This window comes from Equus asinus, chromosome 1, assembly GCF_041296235.1.
Source record: "Equus asinus isolate D_3611 breed Donkey chromosome 1, EquAss-T2T_v2, whole genome shotgun sequence".
In the NCBI taxonomy this organism is placed as follows: Eukaryota; Metazoa; Chordata; class Mammalia; order Perissodactyla; family Equidae; genus Equus; species Equus asinus.
In genome coordinates, this window is record NC_091790.1 from 42,337,149 (window position 1) to 42,354,532 (window position 17,384).

A 17,384-nucleotide genomic window follows, 5' to 3' on the forward strand; every position below is an offset into this window, starting at 1 on the left:
CAGTGATATCGGCCTGTAGTTCTCCTTCTTTGTGTTGTCCTTGTCAGGTTTGGGGATCAGAGTGATGTTGGCTTCATAGAATGTGTTAGGGAGTTCTCCATCTTTCTCAATTTTCTGGAACAGTTTGAGGAGAATAGGTACAAAGAACTCACACTGCTTAACAACAAAAAAACAAACAACCCGATCAAAAAATGGGCAGAGGACATGAACAGACATTTCTCCAAAGAAGATATGAACATGGCCAATAGACACATGAAAAGATGTTCATCATCGCTAATCATCAGGGAAATGCAAATCAAAACTACACTAAGATATCACCTTACCCCCGTTAGATTGGCAAAAACATCCAAAACCAAGAACGACAAATGTTGGAGAGGTTGTGGAGAAAGAGGAACCCTCATACACTGTTGGTGGGAATGCAAACTGGTACAGCCACTATGGAAAACAGTATGGAGATTTCTCAAAAAGTTAAAAATAGAAATACCCTATGACCCAGCCATCCCATTACTGGGTATCTATCCTAACAACCTGATATCAGATATCTCAAGAGTCCGTTGCACCCCTATGTTCATCGCAGCATTATTTACAATAGCCAAGACGTGGAACCAGCCTACATGCCCAGAAACTGATGATTGGATAAAGAAGATGTGGTATATATACACAATGGAATACTACTCAGCCATAAAAAAGACGACATTGGCCCCTTCACAACAATGTGGATGGACCTCGAGGGCATTATGTTAAGCGAAATAAGTCAGTCAGAGAAAGACAGACTCTATATGACTCCACTCATAGGTGGAAATTAGTATATTGAGAAGGAGATCTGATCGGTGGTTACCAGGGAAAAGGGGGGGTGGGGGGAGGGCACGGAGGGGGAAGTGGTGTTCCCACAACATGACTAACAAAAATGTACAACTGAAATTTCACAAGCTTGTAATCCATCATAACATTAATAAACAAAAAAAAAAAAAAAGATGCTTTGGGGCCCATCTGCCCCTATGGAAAGAACGCAGCACTTTGTGCCTTGCAGCTCTAGGGCAATGTAGCACACCCAGAGCAGAAGTTCTACTTCAGCCAGATCAGGCCCGCAAAGAAACTGCGTTTCACAGGCCTTTGTAAGAGATGTTCCCGGTAGGCTGTTAGAGCACTGTGCAGAGCGAGTTGTTTCTTAGCTTCCCAACGAGCTGGAAGCAAGATGCTTTAGGGGCCATCTGCCCTTAAGGAAAGAAGGCAGCACTTTGTGCCTTGCAGCTCTAGGGCAAAGTAGCACACCCACAGCAGAAGTTCTACTTCAGCCAGATCAGGCCTGCAAAGAAACTGCGTTTCACAGGCCTTTGTAAGAGATGTTCCCGGTAGGCTGTTAGAGCTCTGTGCAGAGCGAGTTGTTTCTGAGCTTCCCAAAGAGCTGGAAGCAAGATGCTTTGGGGCCCTTCTCACCCTTTGGAAAGAAGGCAGCACTTTGTGCCTTACAGCTCTAGGGCAATGTAGCACACCCAGAGCAGAAGTTCTTCTTCAGCCAGATCAGGCCTGCAAAGAAACTGCGTTTCACAGGCCTTTGTAAGAGATGTTCCCTGTAGGCTGTTAGAGCACTGTGCAGAGCGAGTTCGTTCTTAGCTTCCCAAAGACCTGGAAGCCAGATGCTTTGGGGGCCATTTGCCGTTAAGTAAAGAAGGCAGCACTTTGTGCCTTTCAGCTCTAGGGCAATGCAGCACACCCCGAGCAGAAGTTCTACTTCAGCCAGATCAGGCCTGCAAAGAAACTGCGTTTCACAGGCCTTTGTAAGAGATGTTCCCGGTAGGCTGTTAGAGCTCTGTGCAGAGCGAGTTGTTTCTGAGCTTCCCAAAGAGCTGGAAGCAAGATGCTTTGGGGCCCTTCTCACCCTTTGGAAAGAAGGCAGCACTTTGTGCCTTACAGCTCTAGGGCAATGTAGCACACCCAGAGCAGAAGTTCTTCTTCAACCAGATCAGGCCTGCAAAGAAACTGCGTTTCACAGGCCTTTGTAAGAGATGTTCCCGGTAGGCTGTTAGAGCTCTGTGCAGAGCGAGTTGTTTCTTAGCTTCCCAGAGAGCTGGAAGCAAGATGCTTTGGGGCCCGTTAATTTTATACCCTGCTACTTTGCTGTAGTTGTTGATTATTTCTAATAGTTTTTCTGTGGATTCTTTGGGGTTTTCTATGTATAAGATCATGTCGTCTGCAAACAACGCGAGTTTTACTTCTTCGTTACCTATTTGGATTCCTTTTATTTTTTTTTCCTGCCGAATTGCTCTGGCCAGCACCTCCAGTACTATGTTGAATAGGAGTGGTGAAAGTGGGCACCCTTGTCTTGTTCCTGTCCTCAGAGGGATGGCTTTCAGCTTTTGTCCATTGAGTATGATGTTGGCTGTGGGTCTATCATATATGGCCTTTATTATGTTGAGGTACTTTCCTTCTATACCCATTTTACTGAGGGTTGTTATCATAAATGGGTGTTGGATCTTGTCGAATGCTTTCTCTGCGTCTATTGAGATGATCATGTGGTTTTTGTTTTTCATTTTGTTGATGTAGTGTATCACGTTGATTGACTTGCGGGTGTTGAACCATCCCTGTGTCCCTGGTATAAATCCCACTTGATCATGGTGTATAATCTTTTTGATGTATTGCTGTAATCGGTTTGCCAAAATTTGGTTGAGGATTTTTGCATCTATGTTCATCAGTGATATCGGCCTGTAGTTCTCCTTCTTTGTGTTGTCCTTGTCAGGTTTGGGGATCAGAGTGATGTTGGCTTCATAGAATGTGTTAGGGAGTTCTCCATCTTTCTCAATTTTCTGGAACAGTTTGAGGAGAATAGGTACAAAGAACTCACACTGCTTAACAACAAAAAAACAAACAACCCGATCCAAAAATGGGCAGAGGACATGAACAGACATTTCTCCAAAGAAGATATGAATATGGCCAATAGACACATGAAAAGATGTTCATCATCGCTAATCATCAGGGAAATGCAAATCAAAACTACACTAAGATATCACCTTACCCCCGTTAGATTGGCAAAAACATCCAAAACCAAGAACGACAAATGTTGGAGAGGTTGTGGAGAAAGAGGAACCCTCATACACTGTTGGTGGGAATGCAAACTGGTACAGCCACTATGGAAAACAGTATGGAGATTTCTCAAAAAGTTAAAAATAGAAATACCCTATGACCCAGCCATCCCATTACTGGGTATCTATCCTAAGAACCTGATATCAGATATCTCAAGAGTCCGTTGCACCCCTATGTTCATCGCAGCATTATTTACAATAGCCAAGACGTGGAACCAGCCTACATGCCCAGAAACTGATGATTGGATAAAGAAGATGTGGTATATATACACAATGGAATACTACTCAGCCATAAAAAAGACGACATTGGCCCCTTCACAACAATGTGGATGGACCTCGAGGGCATTATGTTAAGCGAAATAAGTCAGTCAGAGAAAGACAGACTCTATATGACTCCACTCATAGGTGGAAATTAGTATATTGAGAAGGAGATCTGATCGGTGGTTACCAGGGAAAAGGGGGGGTGGGGGGAGGGCACGGAGGGGGAAGTGGTGTTCCCACAACATGACTAACAAAAATGTACAACTGAAATATCACAAGCTTGTAATCCATCATAACATTAATAAACAAAAAAAAAAAAAAAGATGCTTTGGGGCCCATCTGCCCCTATGGAAAGAACGCAGCACTTTGTGCCTTGCAGCTCTAGGGCAATGTAGCACACCCAGAGCAGAAGTTCTACTTCAGCCAGATCAGGCCCGCAAAGAAACTGCGTTTCACAGGCCTTTGTAAGAGATGTTCCCGGTAGGCTGTTAGAGCACTGTGCAGAGCGAGTTGTTTCTTAGCTTCCCAACGAGCTGGAAGCAAGATGCTTTAGGGGCCATCTGCCCTTAAGGAAAGAAGGCAGCACTTTGTGCCTTGCAGCTCTAGGGCAAAGTAGCACACCCAGAGCAGAAGTTCTACTTCAGCCAGATCAGGCCTGCAAAGAAACTGCGTTTCACAGGCCTTTGTAAGAGATGTTCCCGGTAGGCTGTTAGAGCTCTGTGCAGAGCGAGTTGTTTCTGAGCTTCCCAAAGAGCTGGAAGCAAGATGCTTTGGGGCCCTTCTCACCCTTTGGAAAGAAGGCAGCACTTTGTGCCTTACAGCTCTAGGGCAATGTAGCACACCCAGAGCAGAAGTTCTTCTTCAGCCAGATCAGGCCTGCAAAGAAACTGCGTTTCACAGGCCTTTGTAAGAGCTGTTCCCTGTAGGCTGTTAGAGCACTGTGCAGAGCGAGTTCTTTCTTAGCTTCCCAAAGACCTGGAAGCCAGATGCTTTGGGGGCCATTTGCCGTTAAGTAAAGAAGGCAGCACTTTGTGCCTTTCAGCTCTAGGGCAATGCAGCACACCCCGAGCAGAAGTTCTACTTCAGCCAGATCAGGCCTGCAAAGAAACTGCGTTTCACAGGCCTTTGTAAGAGATGTTCCCGGTAGGCTGTTAGAGCTCTGTGCAGAGCGAGTTGTTTCTGAGCTTCCCAGAGAGCTGGAAGCAAGATGCTTTGGGGCCCGTTAATTTTATACCCTGCTACTTTGCTGTAGTTGTTGATTATTTCTAATAGTTTTTCTGTGGATTCTTTGGGGTTTTCTATGTATAAGATCATGTCGTCTGCAAACAACGCGAGTTTTACTTCTTCGTTACCTATTTGGATTCCTTTTATTTTTTTTTCCTGCCGAATTCCTATGGCCAGCACCTCCAGTACTATGTTGAATAGGAGTGGTGAAAGTGGGCACCCTTGTCTTGTTCCTGTCCTCAGAGGGATGGCTTTCAGCTTTTGTCCATTGAGTATGATGTTGGCTGTGGGTCTATCATATATGGCCTTTATTATGTTGAGGTACTTTCCTTCTATACCCATTTTACTGAGGGTTGTTATCATAAATGGGTGTTGGATCTTGTCGAATGCTTTCTCTGCGTCTATTGAGATGATCATGTGGTTTTTGTTTTTCATTTTGTTGATGTAGTGTATCACGTTGATTGACTTGCGGGTGTTGAACCATCCCTGTGTCCCTGGTATAAATCCCACTTGATCATGGTGTATAATCTTTTTGATGTATTGCTGTAATCGGTTTGCCAAAATTTGGTTGAGGATTTTTGCATCTATGTTCATCAGTGATATCGGCCTGTAGTTCTCCTTCTTTGTGTTGTCCTTGTCAGGTTTGGGGATCAGAGTGATGTTGGCTTCATAGAATGTGTTAGGGAGTTCTCCATCTTTCTCAATTTTCTGGAACAGTTTGAGGAGAATAGGTACAAAGAACTCACACTGCTTAACAACAAAAAAACAAACAACCCGATCAAAAAATGGGCAGAGGACATGAACAGACATTTCTCCAAAGAAGATATGAATATGGCCAATAGACACATGAAAAGATGTTCATCATCGCTAATCATCAGGGAAATGCAAATCAAAACTACACTAAGATATCACCTTACCCCCGTTAGATTGGCAAAAACATCCAAAACCAAGAACGACAAATGTTGGAGAGGTTGTGGAGAAAGAGGAACCCTCATACACTGTTGGTGGGAATGCAAACTGGTACAGCCACTATGGAAAACAGTATGGAGATTTCTCAAAAAGTTAAAAATAGAAATACCCTATGACCCAGCCATCCCATTACTGGGTATCTATCCTAAGAACCTGATATCAGATATCTCAAGAGTCCGTTGCACCCCTATGTTCATCGCAGCATTATTTACAATAGCCAAGACGTGGAACCAGCCTACATGCCCAGAAACTGATGATTGGATAAAGAAGATGTGGTATATATACACAACGGAATACTACTCAGCCATAAAAAAAGACGACATTGGCCCATTCACAACAATGTGGATGGACCTCGAGGGCATTATGTTAAGCGAAATAAGTCAGTCAGAGAAAGACAGACTCTATATGACTCCACTCATAGGTGGAAATTAGTATATTGAGAAGGAGATCTGATCGGTGGTTACCAGGGAAAAGGGGGGGTGGGGTAGGGCACGGAGGGGGAAGTGGTGTTCCCACAACATGACTAACAAAAATGTACAACTGAAATTTCACAAGCTTGTAATCCATCATAACATTAATAAACAAAACAAAAAAAAAAAGATGCTTTGGGGCCCATCTGCCCCTATGGAAAGAACGCAGCACTTTGTGCCTTGCAGCTCTAGGGCAATGTAGCACACCCAGAGCAGAAGTTCTACTTCAGCCAGATCAGGCCCGCAAAGAAACTGCGTTTCACAGGCCTTTGTAAGAGATGTTCCCGGTAGGCTGTTAGAGCACTGTGCAGAGCGAGTTGTTTCTTAGCTTCCCAACGAGCTGGAAGCAAGATGCTTTAGGGGCCATCTGCCCTTAAGGAAAGAAGGCAGCACTTTGTGCCTTGCAGCTCTAGGGCAAAGTAGCACACCCAGAGCAGAAGTTCTACTTCAGCCAGATCAGGCCCGCAAAGAAACTGCGTTTCACAGGCCTTTGTAAGAGATGTTCCCGGTAGGCTGTTAGAGCACTGTGCAGAGCGAGTTGTTTCTTAGCTCCCAGAGAGCTGGAAGCAAGATGCTTTGGGGCCCGTTAATTTTATACCCTGCTGCTACTTTGCTGTAGTTGTTGATTATTTCTAATAGTTTTTCTGTGGATTCTTTGGGGTTTTCTATGTATAAGATCATGTCGTCTGCAAACAACGCGAGTTTTACTTCTTCGTTACCTATTTGGATTCCTTTTATTTTTTTTTCCTGCCGCATTGCTCTGGCCAGCACCTCCAGTACTATGTTGAATAGGAGTGGTGAAAGTGGGCACCCTTGTCTTGTTCCTGTCCTCAGAGGGATGGCTTTCAGCTTTTGTCCATTGAGTATGATGTTGGCTGTGGGTCTATCATATATGGCCTTTATTATGTTGAGGTACTTTCCTTCTATACCCATTTTACTGAGGGTTGTTATCATAAATGGGTGTTGGATCTTGTCGAATGCTTCCTCTGCGTCTATTGAGATGATCATGTGGTTTTTGTTTTTCATTTTGTTGATGTAGTGTATCACGTTGATTGACTTGTGGGTGTTGAACCATCCCTGTGTCCCTGGTATAAATCCCACTTGATCATGGTGTATAATCTTTTTGATGTATTGCTGTAATCGGTTTGCCAAAATTTGGTTGAGGATTTTTGCATCTATGTTCATCAGTGATATCGGCCTGTAGTTCTAGTTCTTTGTGTTGTCCTTGTCAGGTTTGGGGATCAGAGTGATGTTGGCTTCATAGAATGTGTTAGGGAGTTCTCCATCTTTCTCAATTTTCTGGAACAGTTTGAGGAGAATAGGTACAAAGAACTCACACTGCTTAACAACAAAAAAACAAACAACCCGATCAAAAAATGGGCAGAGGACATGAACAGACATTTCTCCAAAGAAGATATAAATATGGCCAATAGACACATGAAAAGATGTTCATCATCGCTAATCATCAGGGAAATGCAAATCAAAACTACACTAAGATATCACCTTACCTCCGTTAGATTGGCAAAAACATCCAAAACCAAGAACGACAAATGTTGGAGAGGTTGTGGAGAAAGAGGAACCCTCATACACTGTTGGTGGGAATGCAAACTGGTACAGCCACTATGGAAAACAGTATGGAGATTTCTCAAAAAGTTAAAAATAGAAATACCCTATGACCCAGCCATCCCATTACTGGGTATCTATCCTAAGAACCTGATATCAGATATCTCAAGAGTCCGTTGCACCCCTATGTTCATCGCAGCATTATTTACAATAGCCAAGACGTGGAACCAGCCTACATGCCCAGAAACTGATGATTGGATAAAGAAGATGTGGTATATATACACAATGGAATACTACTCAGCCATAAAAAAAGACGACATTGGCCCATTCACAACAATGTGGATGGACCTCGAGGGCATTATGTTAAGCGAAATAAGTCAGTCAGAGTAAGACAGACTCTATATGACTCCACTCATAGGTGGAAATTAGTATATTGAGAAGGAGATCTGATCGGTGGTTACCAGGGAAAAGGGGGTGTGTGGGGAGGACACGGAGGGGGAAGTGGTGTTCCCACAACATGACTAACAAAAATGTACAACTGAAATTTCACAAGCTTGTAATCCATCATAACATTAATGAACAAACAAAAAAAAAAAAGATGCTTTGGGGCCCATCTGCCCCTATGGAAAGAACGCAGCACTTTGTGCCTTGCAGCTCTAGGGCAATGTAGCACACCCAGAGCAGAAGTTCTACTTCAGCCAGATCAGGCCCGCAAAGAAACTGCGTTTCACAGGCCTTTGTAAGAGATGTTCCCGGTAGGCTGTTAGAGCACTGTGCAGAGCGAGTTGTTTCTTAGCTTCCCAACGAGCTGGAAGCAAGATGCTTTAGGGGCCATCTGCCCTTAAGGAAAGAAGGCAGCACTTTGTGCCTTGCAGCTCTAGGGCAAAGTAGCACACCCAGAGCAGAAGTTCTACTTCAGCCAGATCAGGCCCGCAAAGAAACTGCGTTTCACAGGCCTTTGTAAGAGATGTTCCCGGTAGGCTGTTAGAGCACTGTGCAGAGCGAGTTGTTTCTTAGCTTCCCAAAGAGCTGGAAGCAAGATGCTTTGGGGCCCTTCTCACCCTTTGGAAAGAAGGCAGCACTTTGTGCCTTACAGCTCTAGGGCAATGTAGCACACCCAGAGCAGAAGTTCTTCTTCAGCCAGATCAGGCCTGTAAAGAAACTGCGTTTCACAGGCCTTTGTAAGAGATGTTCCCTGTAGGCTGTTAGAGCACTGTGCAGAGCGAGTTCTTTCTTAGCTTCCCAAAGACCTGGAAGCCAGAAGCTTTGGGGGCCATCTGCCGTTAAGTAAAGAAGGCAGCACTTTGTGCCTTTCAGCTCTAGGGCAATGCAGCACACCCCGAGCAGAAGTTCTACTTCAGCCAGATCAGGCCTGCAAAGAAACTGCGTTTCACAGGCCTTTGTAAGAGATGTTCCCGGTAGGCTGTTAGAGCACTGTGCAGAGCGAGTTGTTTCTTAGCTTCCCAGAGAGCTGGAAGCAAGATGCTTTGGGGCCCGTTAATTTTATACCCTGCTACTTTGCTGTAGTTGTTGATAATTTCTAATAGTTTTTCTGTGGATTCTTTGGGGTTTTCTATGTATAAGATCATGTCGTCTGCAAACAACGCGAGTTTTACTTCTTCGTTACCTATTTGGATTCCTTTCACTTTTTTTTCCTGCCGAATTGCTCTGGCCAGCACCTCCAGTACTATGTTGAATAGGAGTGGTGAAAGTGGGCACCCTTGTCTTGTTCCTGTCCTCAGAGGGATGGCTTTCAGCTTTTGTCCATTGAGTATGATGTTGGCTGTGGGTCTATCATATATGGCCTTTATTATGTTGAGGTACTTTCCTTCTATACCCATTTTACTGAGGGTTGTTATCATAAATGGGTGTTGGATCTTGTCGAATGCTTTCTCTGCGTCTATTGAGATGATCATGTGGTTTTTGTTTTTCATTTTGTTGATGTAGTGTATCACGTTGATTGACTTGCGGGTGTTGAACCATCCCTGTGTCCCTGGTATAAATCCCACTTGATCATGGTGTATAATCTTTTTGATGTATTGCTGTAATCGGTTTGCCAAAATTTGGTTGAGGATTTTTGCATCTATGTTCATCAGTGATATCGGCCTGTAGTTCTCCTTCTTTGTGTTGTCCTTGTCAGGTTGGGGGATCAGAGTGATGTTGGCTTCATAGAATGTGTTAGGGAGTTCTCCATCTTTCTCAATTTTCTGGAACAGTTTGAGGAGAATAGGTACAAAGAACTCACACTGCTTAACAACAAAAAAACAAACAACCCGATCAAAAAATGGGCAGAGGACATGAACAGACATTTCTCCAAAGAAGATATGAATATGGCCAATAGACACATGAAAAGATGTTCATCATCGCTAATCATCAGGGAAATGCAAATCAAAACTACACTAAGATATCACCTTACCCCCGTTAGATTGGCAAAAACATCCAAAACCAAGAACGACGAATGTTGGAGAGGTTGTGGAGAAAGAGGAACCCTCATACACTGTTGGTGGGAATGCAAACTGGTACAGCCACTATGGAAAACAGTATGGAGATTTCTCAAAAAGTTAAAAATAGAAATACCCTATGACCCAGCCATCCCATTACTGGGTATCTATCCTAAGAACCTGATATCAGATATATCAAGAGTCCGTTGCACCCCTATGTTCATCGCAGCATTATTTACAATAGCCAAGACGTGGAACCAGCCTACATGCCCAGAAACTGATGATTGGATAAAGAAGATGTGGTATATATACACAACGGAATACTACTCAGCCATAAAAAAAGACGACATTGGCCCATTCACAACAATGTGGATGGACCTCGAGGGCATTATGTTAAGCGAAATAAGTCAGTCAGAGAAAGACGAACTCTATATGACTCCACTCATAGGTGGAAATTAGTATATTGAGAAGGAGATCTGATCGGTGGTTACCAGGGAAAAGGGGGGGTGGGGGAGGGCACGGAGGGGGAAGTGGTGTTCCCACAACATGACTAACAAAAATGTACAACTGAAATTTCACAAGCTTGTAATCCATCATAACATTAATAAACAAACAAAAAAAAAAAGATGCTTTGGGGCCCATCTGCCCCTATGGAAATAACGCAGCACTTTGTGCCTTGCAGCTCTAGGGCAAAGTAGCACACCCAGAGCAGAAGTTCTACTTCAGCCAGATCAGGCCCGCAAAGAAACTGCGTTTCACAGGCCTTTGTAAGAGATGTTCCCGGTAGGCTGTTAGAGCACTGTGCAGAGCGAGTTGTTTCTTAGCTTCCCAACGAGGTGGAAGCAGGATGCTTTAGGGGCCATCTGCCCTTAAGGAAAGAAGGCAGCACTTTGTGCCTTGCAGCTCTAGGGCAAAGTAGCACACCCAGAGCAGAAGTTCTACTTCAGCCAGATCAGGCCTGCAAAGAAACTGCGTTTCACAGGCCTTTGTAAGAGATGTTCCCGGTAGGCTGTTAGAGCACTGTGCAGAGCGAGTTGTTTCTTAGTTTCCCAAAGAGCTGGAAGCAAGATGCTTTGGGGCCCTTCTCACCCTTTGGAAAGAAGGCAGCACTTTGTGCCTTACAGCTCTAGGGCAAAGTAGCACACCCAGAGCAGAAGTTCTTCTTCAGCCAGATCAGGCCTGCAAAGAAACTGCGTTTCACAGGCCTTTGTAAGAGATGTTCCCTGTAGGCTGTTAGAGCACTGTGCAGAGCGAGTTCTTTCTTAGCTTCCCAAAGACCTGGAAGCCAGATGCTTTGGGGGCCATCTGCCGTTAAGTAAAGAAGGCAGCACTTTGTGCCTTTCAGCTCTAGGGCAATGCAGCACACCCCGAGCAGAAGTTCTACTTCAGCCAGATCAGGCCTGCAAAGAAACTGCGTTTCACAGGCCTTTGTAAGAGATGTTCCCGGTAGGCTGTTAGAGCACTGTGCAGAGCGAGTTGTTTCTTAGCTTCCCAGAGAGCTGGAAGCAAGATGCTTTGGGGCCCGTTAATTTTATACCCTGCTACTTTGCTGTAGTTGTTGATTATTTCTAATAGTTTTTCTGTGGATTCTTTGGGGTTTTCTATGTATAAGATCATGTCGTCTGCAAACAACGCGAGTTTTACTTCTTCGTTACCTATTTGGATTCCTTTTATTTTTTTTTCCTGCCGAATTGCTCTGGCCAGCACCTCCAGTACTATGTTGAATAGGAGTGGTGAAAGTGGGCACCCTTGTCTTGTTCCTGTCCTCAGAGGGATGGCTTTCAGCTTTTGTCCATTGAGTATGATGTTGGCTGTGGGTCTATCATATATGGCCTTTATTATGTTGAGGTACTTTCCTTCTATACCCATTTTACTGAGGGTTGTTATCATAAATGGGTGTTGGATCTTGTTGAATGCTTTCTCTGCGTCTATTGAGATGATCATGTGGTTTTTGTTTTTCATTTTGTTGATGTAGTGTATCACGTTGATTGACTTGCGGGTGTTGAACCATCCCTGTGTCCCTGGTATAAATCCCACTTGATCATGGTGTATAATCTTTTTGATGTATTGCTGTAATCGGTTTGCCAAAATTTGGTTGAGGATTTTTGCATCTATGTTCATCAGTGATATCGGCCTGTAGTTCTCCTTCTTTGTGTTGTCCTTGTCAGGTTTGGGGATCAGAGTGATGTTGGCTTCATAGAATGTGTTAGGGAGTTCTCCATCTTTCTCAATTTTCTGGAACAGTTTGAGGAGAATAGGTACAAAGAACTCACACTGCTTAACAACAAAAAAACAAACAACCCGATCAAAAAATGGGCAGAGGACATGAACAGACATTTCTCCAAAGAAGATATGAACATGGCCAATAGACACATGAAAAGATGTTCATCATCGCTAATCATCAGGGAAATGCAAATCAAAACTACACTAAGATATCACCTTACCCCCGTTAGATTGGCAAAAACATCCAAAACCAAGAACGACAAATGTTGGAGAGGTTGTGGAGAAAGAGGAACCCTCATACACTGTTGGTGGGAATGCAAACTGGTACAGCCACTATGGAAAACAGTATGGAGATTTCTCAAAAAGTTAAAAATAGAAATACCCTATGACCCAGCCATCCCATTACTGGGTATCTATCCTAACAACCTGATATCAGATATCTCAAGAGTCCGTTGCACCCCTATGTTCATCGCAGCATTATTTACAATAGCCAAGACGTGGAACCAGCCTACATGCCCAGAAACTGATGATTGGATAAAGAAGATGTGGTATATATACACAATGGAATACTACTCAGCCATAAAAAAGACGACATTGGCCCCTTCACAACAATGTGGATGGACCTCGAGGGCATTATGTTAAGCGAAATAAGTCAGTCAGAGAAAGACAGACTCTATATGACTCCACTCATAGGTGGAAATTAGTATATTGAGAAGGAGATCTGATCGGTGGTTACCAGGGAAAAGGGGGGGTGGGGGGAGGGCACGGAGGGGGAAGTGGTGTTCCCACAACATGACTAACAAAAATGTACAACTGAAATTTCACAAGCTTGTAATCCATCATAACATTAATAAACAAAAAAAAAAAAAAAGATGCTTTGGGGCCCATCTGCCCCTATGGAAAGAACGCAGCACTTTGTGCCTTGCAGCTCTAGGGCAATGTAGCACACCCAGAGCAGAAGTTCTACTTCAGCCAGATCAGGCCCGCAAAGAAACTGCGTTTCACAGGCCTTTGTAAGAGATGTTCCCGGTAGGCTGTTAGAGCACTGTGCAGAGCGAGTTGTTTCTTAGCTTCCCAACGAGCTGGAAGCAAGATGCTTTAGGGGCCATCTGCCCTTAAGGAAAGAAGGCAGCACTTTGTGCCTTGCAGCTCTAGGGCAAAGTAGCACACCCACAGCAGAAGTTCTACTTCAGCCAGATCAGGCCTGCAAAGAAACTGCGTTTCACAGGCCTTTGTAAGAGATGTTCCCGGTAGGCTGTTAGAGCTCTGTGCAGAGCGAGTTGTTTCTGAGCTTCCCAAAGAGCTGGAAGCAAGATGCTTTGGGGCCCTTCTCACCCTTTGGAAAGAAGGCAGCACTTTGTGCCTTACAGCTCTAGGGCAATGTAGCACACCCAGAGCAGAAGTTCTTCTTCAGCCAGATCAGGCCTGCAAAGAAACTGCGTTTCACAGGCCTTTGTAAGAGATGTTCCCTGTAGGCTGTTAGAGCACTGTGCAGAGCGAGTTCGTTCTTAGCTTCCCAAAGACCTGGAAGCCAGATGCTTTGGGGGCCATTTGCCGTTAAGTAAAGAAGGCAGCACTTTGTGCCTTTCAGCTCTAGGGCAATGCAGCACACCCCGAGCAGAAGTTCTACTTCAGCCAGATCAGGCCTGCAAAGAAACTGCGTTTCACAGGCCTTTGTAAGAGATGTTCCCGGTAGGCTGTTAGAGCTCTGTGCAGAGCGAGTTGTTTCTGAGCTTCCCAAAGAGCTGGAAGCAAGATGCTTTGGGGCCCTTCTCACCCTTTGGAAAGAAGGCAGCACTTTGTGCCTTACAGCTCTAGGGCAATGTAGCACACCCAGAGCAGAAGTTCTTCTTCAACCAGATCAGGCCTGCAAAGAAACTGCGTTTCACAGGCCTTTGTAAGAGATGTTCCCGGTAGGCTGTTAGAGCTCTGTGCAGAGCGAGTTGTTTCTTAGCTTCCCAGAGAGCTGGAAGCAAGATGCTTTGGGGCCCGTTAATTTTATACCCTGCTACTTTGCTGTAGTTGTTGATTATTTCTAATAGTTTTTCTGTGGATTCTTTGGGGTTTTCTATGTATAAGATCATGTCGTCTGCAAACAACGCGAGTTTTACTTCTTCGTTACCTATTTGGATTCCTTTTATTTTTTTTTCCTGCCGAATTGCTCTGGCCAGCACCTCCAGTACTATGTTGAATAGGAGTGGTGAAAGTGGGCACCCTTGTCTTGTTCCTGTCCTCAGAGGGATGGCTTTCAGCTTTTGTCCATTGAGTATGATGTTGGCTGTGGGTCTATCATATATGGCCTTTATTATGTTGAGGTACTTTCCTTCTATACCCATTTTACTGAGGGTTGTTATCATAAATGGGTGTTGGATCTTGTCGAATGCTTTCTCTGCGTCTATTGAGATGATCATGTGGTTTTTGTTTTTCATTTTGTTGATGTAGTGTATCACGTTGATTGACTTGCGGGTGTTGAACCATCCCTGTGTCCCTGGTATAAATCCCACTTGATCATGGTGTATAATCTTTTTGATGTATTGCTGTAATCGGTTTGCCAAAATTTGGTTGAGGATTTTTGCATCTATGTTCATCAGTGATATCGGCCTGTAGTTCTCCTTCTTTGTGTTGTCCTTGTCAGGTTTGGGGATCAGAGTGATGTTGGCTTCATAGAATGTGTTAGGGAGTTCTCCATCTTTCTCAATTTTCTGGAACAGTTTGAGGAGAATAGGTACAAAGAACTCACACTGCTTAACAACAAAAAAACAAACAACCCGATCCAAAAATGGGCAGAGGACATGAACAGACATTTCTCCAAAGAAGATATGAATATGGCCAATAGACACATGAAAAGATGTTCATCATCGCTAATCATCAGGGAAATGCAAATCAAAACTACACTAAGATATCACCTTACCCCCGTTAGATTGGCAAAAACATCCAAAACCAAGAACGACAAATGTTGGAGAGGTTGTGGAGAAAGAGGAACCCTCATACACTGTTGGTGGGAATGCAAACTGGTACAGCCACTATGGAAAACAGTATGGAGATTTCTCAAAAAGTTAAAAATAGAAATACCCTATGACCCAGCCATCCCATTACTGGGTATCTATCCTAAGAACCTGATATCAGATATCTCAAGAGTCCGTTGCACCCCTATGTTCATCGCAGCATTATTTACAATAGCCAAGACGTGGAACCAGCCTACATGCCCAGAAACTGATGATTGGATAAAGAAGATGTGGTATATATACACAATGGAATACTACTCAGCCATAAAAAAGACGACATTGGCCCCTTCACAACAATGTGGATGGACCTCGAGGGCATTATGTTAAGCGAAATAAGTCAGTCAGAGAAAGACAGACTCTATATGACTCCACTCATAGGTGGAAATTAGTATATTGAGAAGGAGATCTGATCGGTGGTTACCAGGGAAAAGGGGGGGTGGGGGGAGGGCACGGAGGGGGAAGTGGTGTTCCCACAACATGACTAACAAAAATGTACAACTGAAATATCACAAGCTTGTAATCCATCATAACATTAATAAACAAAAAAAAAAAAAAAGATGCTTTGGGGCCCATCTGCCCCTATGGAAAGAACGCAGCACTTTGTGCCTTGCAGCTCTAGGGCAATGTAGCACACCCAGAGCAGAAGTTCTACTTCAGCCAGATCAGGCCCGCAAAGAAACTGCGTTTCACAGGCCTTTGTAAGAGATGTTCCCGGTAGGCTGTTAGAGCACTGTGCAGAGCGAGTTGTTTCTTAGCTTCCCAACGAGCTGGAAGCAAGATGCTTTAGGGGCCATCTGCCCTTAAGGAAAGAAGGCAGCACTTTGTGCCTTGCAGCTCTAGGGCAAAGTAGCACACCCAGAGCAGAAGTTCTACTTCAGCCAGATCAGGCCTGCAAAGAAACTGCGTTTCACAGGCCTTTGTAAGAGATGTTCCCGGTAGGCTGTTAGAGCTCTGTGCAGAGCGAGTTGTTTCTGAGCTTCCCAAAGAGCTGGAAGCAAGATGCTTTGGGGCCCTTCTCACCCTTTGGAAAGAAGGCAGCACTTTGTGCCTTACAGCTCTAGGGCAATGTAGCACACCCAGAGCAGAAGTTCTTCTTCAGCCAGATCAGGCCTGCAAAGAAACTGCGTTTCACAGGCCTTTGTAAGAGCTGTTCCCTGTAGGCTGTTAGAGCACTGTGCAGAGCGAGTTCTTTCTTAGCTTCCCAAAGACCTGGAAGCCAGATGCTTTGGGGGCCATTTGCCGTTAAGTAAAGAAGGCAGCACTTTGTGCCTTTCAGCTCTAGGGCAATGCAGCACACCCCGAGCAGAAGTTCTACTTCAGCCAGATCAGGCCTGCAAAGAAACTGCGTTTCACAGGCCTTTGTAAGAGATGTTCCCGGTAGGCTGTTAGAGCTCTGTGCAGAGCGAGTTGTTTCTGAGCTTCCCAGAGAGCTGGAAGCAAGATGCTTTGGGGCCCGTTAATTTTATACCCTGCTACTTTGCTGTAGTTGTTGATTATTTCTAATAGTTTTTCTGTGGATTCTTTGGGGTTTTCTATGTATAAGATCATGTCGTCTGCAAACAACGCGAGTTTTACTTCTTCGTTACCTATTTGGATTCCTTTTATTTTTTTTTCCTGCCGAATTCCTATGGCCAGCACCTCCAGTACTATGTTGAATAGGAGTGGTGAAAGTGGGCACCCTTGTCTTGTTCCTGTCCTCAGAGGGATGGCTTTCAGCTTTTGTCCATTGAGTATGATGTTGGCTGTGGGTCTATCATATATGGCCTTTATTATGTTGAGGTACTTTCCTTCTATACCCATTTTACTGAGGGTTGTTATCATAAATGGGTGTTGGATCTTGTCGAATGCTTTCTCTGCGTCTATTGAGATGATCATGTGGTTTTTGTTTTTCATTTTGTTGATGTAGTGTATCACGTTGATTGACTTGCGGGTGTTGAACCATCCCTGTGTCCCTGGTATAAATCCCACTTGATCATGGTGTATAATCTTTTTGATGTATTGCTGTAATCGGTTTGCCAAAATTTGGTTGAGGATTTTTGCATCTATGTTCATCAGTGATATCGGCCTGTAGTTCTCCTTCTTTGTGTTGTCCTTGTCAGGTTTGGGGATCAGAGTGATGTTGGCTTCATAGAATGTGTTAGGGAGTTC